This window comes from Solanum stenotomum, chromosome 9, assembly GCF_019186545.1.
Source record: "Solanum stenotomum isolate F172 chromosome 9, ASM1918654v1, whole genome shotgun sequence".
In the NCBI taxonomy this organism is placed as follows: domain Eukaryota; kingdom Viridiplantae; phylum Streptophyta; class Magnoliopsida; order Solanales; family Solanaceae; genus Solanum; species Solanum stenotomum.
The window spans coordinates 37,188,196-37,196,205 of record NC_064290.1 but is presented as its reverse complement, the minus strand read 5'-3'; the positions used below and the strand labels follow the sequence as shown (position 1 = coordinate 37,196,205).

General features: G+C 28.1%; 1 pseudogene; it reads right to left on the bottom strand.

Annotated features, from left to right (window-relative positions):
• Positions 1-4,293, bottom strand: part of LOC125877036 (probable indole-3-pyruvate monooxygenase YUCCA10) — a 16,059-nt pseudogene extending 11,766 nt beyond the window's left edge.
• Positions 4,294-8,010: the final 3,717 nt, after the last annotated feature.

Below are 8,010 nucleotides of genomic sequence, written 5' to 3'. Positions count from 1 at the left end.
TTTCTTTGGATTTTTAGGTAATTTACAATCTCTAGCTATATGTCCTAATTTTTCACAATTATAACAAGTACATTCCGTTAGTTTTCTTTTTGGTCTATATGGTCTTTTGGTTTTGTAATATTTTACATAGTACCTTCTTCTTGTTTTTTTATATTTATATTTTGATCAGTATTTTTTATTATATTTCTTTTTATTTTTATAATACCTATCCGTACAACCAAATTGAGGTGCTGTTTTATTTTTGCAACATGCCAAGTTTTTTACTAATATTTTTTCCATTTTTATTTCTTCTTTATGTTTTTCACATAGTTTCATAAATCATCGTTGCAAGAATTTCATTCTAGCTCCTAAGGTGTCTGTTAATTCTACTTCATTCCAACTTTATATTATTTTTGAATTAAAAGGCTCTGGTAATTTTGTAAAATATAATTTTCTTATTTCTTTACTTTCTTTTGTGCTATATGTTCCTTTATAATAGTATTCTCTAAATGCACATGTATATTCATCTATATAACACATATTACATATTGATAATTTTGTCATTAGATTTCGATTTATGATTTTTTCTTTATTTTGTTCTTCTACCTCTGTTGTCATACTACTAAATTCATTTCTTATAGCTATTTCGTATTTATATAATATTTCCATAGTTGTAGTGGCTATTCCACCATCAAATTTTTTATTATTTCTTAAAGTTGTTAAGCTTTCACTTGTTAAATTTTGTAGCCATAATTTTACTGTTTCTATAAGTGTTCTTTCTATGTATCGTGGTGCCTCTGCTATTACTCTCTTGTTATCTATTAATTGTTTTGATATGTATCCTATCCATAATTGGATTGTTTTATTTATATCTGGTACACAGTCTAAATCCAAAAATTCATGTTGTCCAGTTATTGGTTTAGGCGTACACTTTTTACTTAATCTTTTATCCCATGTAGTTTTTTCTTTATCATATTGTTCATAATTTTCATTATAATATTTTGGATTAAAATTTTTTGGGTTTTTTTCTCCTGATGTGCTAGGTTTTTCGTCCATGTCTACGTCTTCTGTATTTACTTCTAAATTCTTTGTATTATCTATGTTTGCTAAAAGTTCCGTATATGTTTCGCTTGTTTCCGAATGTTGTTCTAGATCATCGTCGTTTATTTCATCAACTCTTATTTCGGGTAGATTATTTTGGCTATTTTCTTCTTTTTCTTCTAATTCATCTTGTAATTGCAATTTTTCTTTAAATTTAATTATCTCATTTGCTAATTTTCGTTTTTGTTCTTTTTTTTGTTTAATTTAATATATTTCTTTTAATATTGCTAGCTCTTTTTCTAGCTCTATTATTTTAGTATTTTTTACTTCTTCTAATTGTTGTACTTCATTTTTTGCTTGTTGTTTTATTTTTTCAATTTTTGTTTTTCTATCAATTTCTTTTGTTATTCTTATCATGACAGTTAAACTATCTTCTAGTTTTACCGTTTCTTTTTCTAACATTAAACTTATATTGTCACATATTTTCTTATATCTTCTTCCTAGATCAGAAAATATTATCTTTATTTTTAATCCGTCATAATTTTCATATGTTTTTTCATCTATTGCGTATTCTTCTTTATTCATTTATAAATTATGTTGTAGTTTATATTCTAAGTTATTTATTTGTATTTCTAGATATAAAATAGTCTTTCTTTGTGCTATTATAGATGTGTGACAAATTCCTGTGAATATATTATTGTTAAGTCTGTTTTGCCTATGTTCTAATTCTTGTCGTTTTTCTATAATTATTTCATTAAGTTTTTGTCTATATTCGTTATTCTTGTTATTCATTGTATTTTTAAATATTGAATATATTTATATTCTATTTTAGATATATTATCTATTAATTGATCTAATTTTTCGTTATCAGTCTTTGTGATATTAAGTTGTTTATATTTCGGATATAATTTGTTTAATTTTCTTCTTATTTTTCTTAATTTTCTACTCGTATGTTTCTTACCGTGTTTCTTATTATCTTTTTTACTCCATGCCTTACGTGCTCTTTTTAGGCTCTTTGGTGTGGAAATACCTATCCTTCTTCTTTCGCTCATCGCTTTGGTAGGCGGTTGCAGCAACTTGCACATGGATGATAATTCCGCTGGAGGAAGGGCGGTGGATTTAGGGTCGGGGTCGGATAATTGGCAAAAGTACCTCAACTTATCCGAGGAAAATGACTCCGCCGCATCAGCCTCTCCCCCGTCGTCCTCTTTTTTCAGAGGACTTTCGGACATGTTCAAATATTAGATTATATAATTATCACCTTTTAGAAGATTATTATAAATTGTTTCATATTGTATTGTATCGTACTTTATTATTTTGATAAATATGATATTTGGATAGATTGATTCATTTTCATCATTACATATTGTCACACATTATGAATTTGAAGAATAAACTATGATGTACAGGTAGATTTCAATAAAAAGGTTGGATAAAGGATAAAATGTGATTATTATATAATAATAAAGGTAAAATGAGAAAATAAAATAAAATAAAAGGTTATGATGTAATCAAACAAATTAGTCGTTACACGAAATGAGGCTTCTGAATGTTGCATAACAAGAGTGCACAACATCCGTTATCATCCATAAATAAGCCTCCCCATTTGGACACGATTGGTTCTATGCAATCCACATCTTTCTCCTGATGAAGAAATGGTTTCTAAATTGAGACATTATAGTATTCAAAAGCATATATCAATGTTGGTAAGTGAATTTAGAAAGTGTTCTAAAAAAAGAAATATATTTGGGTAATGCACGAAAGATTAAATTAAATAAGGAATCTAAATTTCATATACAATTACTGTAAATACTTTTTTGTACTATCATTTATCAAGTCATCAAACAAATATCTATTGGCAAGTTTCTTCAGAAGAATGTGATTTAAAATCTTATAAAAATAGAATATGTTCTCGGTACAATATGTAAAAAATGACAACGTAAAAATTTGTTAATAAGACAAACTTAGAAAAAATTAAGATTCCACTTATATGAAAAAGAAACCCTGTCATACTCTTCTTTTTCTCATGGTATAACATATCTGATGAGAAAGCGAACATGAATTTAAAATTTCTAATTTTGTGCTATTTAGAAATGGAATAATGAGATCTTTCTATATTTTGGAAATTTAAATATCTATTGCAATTTTTTATATTTATAATAATCCAATGCTATATTCTTTAATAACTTTCTATTCAACCAATATTCCCTTTTTAGAACAATTGATTTCCTTAAATTAACTTTGTATTCAAAATTGAGGTTGTTTTGCAATATTGTATATATAAATTGTTCCGCAACTGATGAGTTGGTTGTAATTATTGGAGGTGAAGTGAATCAAAACCTATGTTTAGATAAGAAATATCATAAGGGTATATATAAATCATATTCAAATTTCAGCCCTTCCACTTAAGGGTATGACCTAGTGTTGACGGGCAAGAAACTTACACTGATCTCTAGATGAACAAATTACAACATCACATATGCTAGTAAAAAGTAACAGGTACCAAGTAAAATAGTTGATCTATAACTAAATTGATCAAACACCGACCTAATATTAATTAAAAAAATCAACAAACGCAAATCCACGTGCAGGCAAACAAAAAAAGATGAAAGTAAAGACAATATATAGAAAGATAGAGAAACTTACTGGGCTTCTAACAACAATTGATGTGTGACATCCATAATTTGAAAGATCAAAAGCTATTTCCATCCCATAATTTCCTGATCCAACAACCAACACTTTTTTATCTTTATATTTTTCACCGGATTTATCGTCACTTGAATGAATAATTTCACCATTGAAATTTTCTATTCCTACCACTTTCGGAATATAACCTTCATTGTTTTCTCCAGTAGCCAAAATCAAGAAATCACAAGCATACCATTCCATTTCTCCACTAGCCACATGTCTTGATTTGACATTCCATTTCTTTTTATCATTGTTGTAAAAGGCTAATTCAACACAAGTTTGAAATTTTGGTTTGATGTTAAAATGTTCAACATACCCATCTAAGTATTGAATAAATTTATTTTTTGGCAAATACTTAGGTGATGAAGTTGCATGTGGCATAAAAGGCAATGAACAAAACTCCTTAGATAAATGCAAGTGAAGTCTATCATAAGTCTTTTTCTTCCACAAATAGGCACAACAATCTTCTTTTTCTAACACAACATTTTTGATGTCCAATTTATTCAAACAGGACAAAACAGCTATACCTGATGGACCTGCTCCAACCACAACAACTTCAACTCCTTCCTTTGAAAAATTATTCATCGCAGAATTTTCAGAAAATTAAAGAAAAGTTTTTTTGAGTATTGTTCAAAAACAAATTGCAACAAGATTTCGATAAAGGGGAATATTTAGACAAAGCATATGGTCTTCAAAAAGATAAAAATGATAGTTATTTCTCTTTGCCTTTATTTCAGTAATAGAAAAAAAAATTATATCATAAAAATTGTTGGCTTTTAAAAGGGGTGAATGCAAAATGAAGAGTTATGACTTGTATGAAGAGTTGTGACTTTTATGTAAGGTTACAACTTTTATGAAGAGTTGTGACATTTTTGAAGTGTTGTGACTTTTATGAAACGTTGCAACTTTTCCATAAGGTTTTCACTTTTACCAAATGTTATGACTTTTTAGTTTTTCCAAAGGGTTGTGACCTTTCCGAGAAGGCACAATAAGCACATGTTCACACTACCCTTGTTGTCTATAAATAAAGGGATTTCCTCTTATTTTTCAAGAACGAAGTTACTGAATTTCAGAACTTCTTCTTCTTCACCACTAACAAATTCTAGTGTACATTATTGTCGTTGAGTGGTTCATTGACACCATGTTTTTATGTACTAATAATAACTAATACACCGATATGTAAGATCATTCTACTATAGATAGAATATTCCATTATCCCCGGATACTTGAGTGAATAATTTCCTTAAGGAAACATTGTGGGTTCAGTATGATCGATTTTCTTCCTAGAGAAAATATTTTATCAGTTTCTTTTTTATTTACTGGTTTTAAGTTTCTAGTTCAAAAATATTCTTAAAACTTTATTGTTTCTTATCAAGTTCTCCAAAATTATTGTTCTAAATATTTTAGTGATACATATTAACAACAATTGTAAGAAATTATTCTACTCTTGGCATTTTTTTTGTGTTCTACTTTGTTGGAGAAAAAAAAAGAATGAAAAAGAGAATCATTTATCATATGATAAAAGAACTTTATGATGAAAAGTACCACTTTAATATGCTACATGTTTGATTATTCGCAGTCTCTAATGCTTTAACTTATTTAGTGTGGCCAAGGAAGAAGAGAGCCAATAAGTTTCGGTGAAAATTCTAATTAATATATTGTCATCAATAATGAGATTTCACTTATTCAATTTGGTAGAGTACCAAATGGGTCATATTTTGAGAAGTGTGAATTTCCATTTTAAAGATGCTCAAGAAAATTTTAAATATTATTTTACGGTCAAGTTTGGTGACTAAAACTGGTGTAGGTTTCTACTCTGTGTGAAATTGGATTGTGTATGATTTTTGGAGACTAAAAACTTCTGATTTTTTACTCCTTTGGTTTGAAAATTATAACAACTTCACCGAATAAATTAGACTGTGCACACCTTTGATTTGAAGAATATAAAAATTTTATCAATTTATTAAACACTCTATTTGAATGAATATTTCGACTTAAAGAGTATAAAAACTTTGCATAAAAACTTCACAACATTCAATGTTTATTTGGTTAAAAAATTGTACAATATAAAAAATGTATTGTTAACTAGAAATAAGTTGTATAAAGATTTATTCTTTATTGTTAGTATCTTAAATACTAAATTGTCATAATATATATGGAAAAAAATGGTTACATAAAGTCAATGAATTTGTGCCTGCAATGTCTATGGATTGAACTTTGATATTTTGTAAAGATTGTCAAAGGGAATTGAAGCACTAACAATTCTTTTGTAGAATATTATCTCTAAAAGAGGCTTCATGCTGCCAATTTGTATTTTGATGGTATACAAGTTGAAAGAATGGTAAATTATTTTAAAATATTTGAATTTTTTTTTTTGAGATCATATTTAAAATGGGTGTCTAATTTAAATGTTGTAGCACAAAATATGAAATTCAATTACATTTTTTGTATTATGTTAGACCCACAAAACTCTTGGAGTATATTTGATGATGTGGTTATTGATTTTTTCTTTTACTAGTATATCATATGACTAGTATAAAACGACCAAATTAAGTATATACTTCTTCCAAAGAGTAGTGTTCTCTTATGAAAGAGTTTCACTTAAAATGTTGTGATTTTTCATAAAAAGATTTGTCTATTAAAATACAATTATTTGTATCGACATGAATATTTGTAAAAAATCATCTGTCATGTTTGTGTTGTAAAAGAAGTATTTGGGTCATATTTCCCTTATTGGACCCGATGAGACTATGTTCATATGTAATACTATAACCACCAAATTAAAGCTGATGGAAAGGTCCTTCTAAAAAGGACATGTGGCAAGATGTTGGCTCTAAACAATCTTTGTATCTAACAACGTTATAAAAGGTAAATAACAAAATATTTGTGAGAAAAAGTCACCTCACGGAGTATCTTTTCAAACTCAATATTTCTACTTGTTCTTATTTGCTTGAGTCAAACTATTTGTGACATGAAAGCTTGGGACATTTCAATTACAAAACATTGTGAAAATTGATCAAAGCATTTTTCTAAATTTTATGAAAGGAATATTAATCCCTTAGAGTCGATTTAAACTGACATTTGTGATATGAAGTCAACACCGTCTCGCCATGGAAAAAATCTATCATAAATTTTACTAACAGTTGCACTAGATATTGTTATGTATATTTGCTTAATGATAAGGACGAAAGAATAGAAACATCTAGGCAATATAAACATGAAGTTGAAATTTAGTTGGACAAAAAGATATTGCCTATACTCACCTCAATCTAATGGAATTTCGGAAAGAAAAAAATGAACTTTGAAGGAAATATTGAATGTGTTACTTATAAGTTCAGGTTTACCACAAAATTGTGGGGGGAAGTTATCCTTACAGCAAAAGGGAACAACAAAAAGATCTTTCTGTTCAGAAAGGGAGCAACAAAAAGTTTTCTATTCAGACTTTATTGTATCCTAATAAAGAATTTCTTATTGCCCCTTAATATATATACTCTTGAAAGATAGTGATCTAATAATTTTCAAGACACAATCTATTCCATATGAGAAATGAAAAGTGTAGGAGTGTCTAATCAAAGTCCAATTTCATATTCCCAAAAGGGTCAAAATAGGACCTAACACTGTGGATTGTATGTTCATTGGATATGCTACAAACACTAAAGTATGTCAATTTTTTATTCAAAAGTCTAAAAAATCAGATAATTATGACAATACGGTAATTAAATCAGATGACACTAAGTTCTTTGAACACATATCCATATGAAACTAGACTTGAGTCGTCTACTTAAAGGTCTAAACAACCATGGAAAGAACCAAAGGAGAACACACTTAATAAAGGACATCTAGTTATTTTAGATCTACTTTTGTAACATTTCCTTTTAAAAACAAGTCTCATACATTCAAAGAAGGTATGTCTTATGTTGACTCATCCTTTTGGAAAGAGGTTATCAATAGTGAGATTGATTAAATCTTGAGCAATCATACTTGAGAGTTGATTGACCTTCCTCCAGGAAATAAAAATTTGGTTTCAAGGTGAATCTTCAAAAGAAAAATAAAGTTGATGGAACTATTGACAAAATACAAGGCAAGATGTGTCGTCACAAGCTTTATATAAAAAGAAAGCCTTGATTATTTTGATACATAATGGCTACTAACTAGGATTACGTCCATTCAAATGTTAATTGCACTAGCTGTGGTATATTACCTTTAAATTCATCAAATGAATGTGAAAACAAATTTCTTGACTGGATAATTAGAGGAAGAAATTTACATGGAACAACCCGTGGTCTTTATGATTTTTGTTAA